The following is a 2,793-nucleotide window of genomic DNA, read 5'->3' as shown; positions in this document are numbered from 1 at the left end:
GCACAGGAGCATGCACGTTTCGGGACGGAGCGTTCGGTCGCGAATCTAGGCGGCAAAGTGGGGCTGGCTGGCGATGTGGAGCTCTGCAGCACGCAAAGGGCGGCGCCGCACGGAGCTAGGCGTCGACGTGCAAGGACAGGATGGGACACGGCCATGGCGCAAAGAACGGGAGGGGGAGGGCGGCCTGCAGAGGGCGTGGTTGGCGCGCGGCGACGACGCAGAGGATGGGTGGGGACGGTGGCGGCGCAGAGGATGTTGGCTTCCGCACATACGCCCTTGGGGCTCACAACTGCAACATCGGCGATGTACTAATGAAACATGCTCGTATTACTATTGAAACATGTACAATATTGTTGTTGTAGCATTGACACTGTACTACTGAAACATGTCCGGATTAGTGTTGAAACGTGTATAATATCGTTGTTGCAACATCCGTAAAACACAACATCTGCAACATGCGCCTGAAGCACATGCAACATGCGCTCGAAACACTTGAAACAAATGAACAAAGGCTTTCAGAGCAACATCTCCTTGCAACACAGCACCTGCAACATGCGCTCTAAAACACATGAAAGATTCGAAACATAGATTTGCAACATAGATTTTTTAGAGCAACATCTCCATCTGCTTGGGCGCACAGAAGCTCATTGACATTCAGAGCTCGACAGCGGTGCGTGCAGCTCGCCGGTGGCACGGATCTGTCGGCGGCGTCCAGAAGGCGACGCCGCACGAGCCGAGCGACGACACGCAAAGGGCAAGGTGGGGTGGGCACGATGACGTAGAGGACGGGTGGGGCAGAGGCAACAACGCGCAGAGGGCAGGGTGGGGCGCAGAGGACAGGTGAGGGCAATGACAGCGTCGCTCAGACAACACACGCGTTTCGGACTGGTGCGTCCGACCGTTCGATGCTTGGGGATAATAATTATCGTTATTATTTATATAAGGTTGATCATGCCATATACAGCACGACACAAGTTAGTCATACCCGACAGAATATTCTGACTACATTCGTGACCAAGGTATGCTCAGTTCTACCCAATAGTGGCTACTAAAAAATTTAAATTGGGATGCACTCACTCCAATTTCTGCACTGTGCGTATAGTTAATTAAAATATCTACTTATCAAAAAAACCTTGGGTTCACTCGCTTCTAAGCAGAGTTTGAGAGCGGATGATAATAACTAGCACAAACGGGCGCGCTCCGCTGCGCCGGTTTCTGGTGTGCGTGTACGCGATTTTGCTTTTCTTAATATTTTGTACCTAGGCTGTCAGTCACAGCAAAAAATTTACAGACCATTTCTTCAGCAATTTGTCACTGAAATTAAAGAACGCAATATGAAGGTTAACTAATGTAGGATCGGAGTTTGTCACTCGATGAAATTATGTAGAACATTATGTGCTGACATCACATAAAATATTTTGTGCTAACATCGTCGATGTTTCCTTTGCTAGCTCAGCGTCCCAGAATTTTGGTATATACACAGTTCGGAATTTTGTACATCGTAACATAACGGACACATTAAGAAGTTACAGTAAATTTGAGAAGGGAAGAGGCTAACCATATAATAAGCTACCTTGGTGCTATGCCACCATGCATTAACATTTAACACCATCAGTTAGAAAGAAGAAAAGAAATTGAAAGAACGAATACATCACAGGTGAGTCATAAGCAAATTCGGTTGAACAAAGTCTTCCAAGAGTTGGGGCCTAGCTAGGGGAAGGCAAAGTCTGTGTATATCTGGAAGCACAAAATTAAGGACAAAATTGAGGTTCACGTAATCACATTTTCACATAATTTTTCAGCAGAGAAATTACACTTTTGAAGTAGAACTGCATGATCACAGGTCATTAAAGAAATGAAGGAAAGTAGCTCAGGTATTAATCAAGGTTTAATATAAACTGCAAAGGACTGATGTGATTGACAGAATTAAATCACATGCTCTCCTAGCGAATAATAACGAACAAATCTTATGTTACCTGTGCCAAGTGGTGGCACCATAAGTCCATCCAATAACTGGAGAACCACATATCAAGCACAGTGTAGATTTGATATTACAGGTAGCAGGTGTTGGGGAAGCCAGCTTTCTCATTAGTCAGTGTACAGAATGAAAGGGGGGAAAATTGGCGCTACACATTTGAAGACATAAAGGTAGCAGGTATCGGAGTCTGTTTTTCAATCATGCTATCTATCGGAATCAGCAACACATTTTTCTTAAAGACTGGACATCATCAGCTCAAAGCAGAATGCAAAAAAATGACTATCATGGTTATGGGGGTTAAGTACTGAAAATCATCAGCTAAAAGAAAAAATGGAACAAAACAGGTATCATGGTTACAGAGGCTAGGCACTGGACATCATCATCAACTCAAAGAAAAATGGAATAAAACCGTTATCATGCCACTGTACATCATCAGGTAAAAAAGAAAATGGCCTAAAATAACTATCATTGTGGCTAGATGACGTCCATTATTAGACATTGCGTAGTGTAGGTATAATCAAACAAAAGCATGCCACTAAAAACCCTAAAGCTAAACAGTAGAGCTAACTTGCTTGCTTAAACCTTTTCATAAAGTTTTAAGTTGGTATGTGTATATTTGATGCAACAAATTACCCAGATAAACCTGAAGCAAAGACATTGCAAAATGCTTAGTCTATTGCACATGTCACTGCTACAGGAAATTAGGCGCATTTGTCAGAATGAAACCAAGTAACATTTTTATCAAATAGCACATTTAGGGACAGGAAGAAAACGTACATGGAACAACACTTCATATCTTCATCTAGAGGCCAAAG

The sequence above is a fragment of the Miscanthus floridulus genome, chromosome 5 (assembly GCF_019320115.1).
Source record: "Miscanthus floridulus cultivar M001 chromosome 5, ASM1932011v1, whole genome shotgun sequence".
NCBI lineage: Eukaryota > Viridiplantae > Streptophyta > Magnoliopsida > Poales > Poaceae > Miscanthus > Miscanthus floridulus.
Note: the sequence above shows the minus strand (reverse complement) of the source record.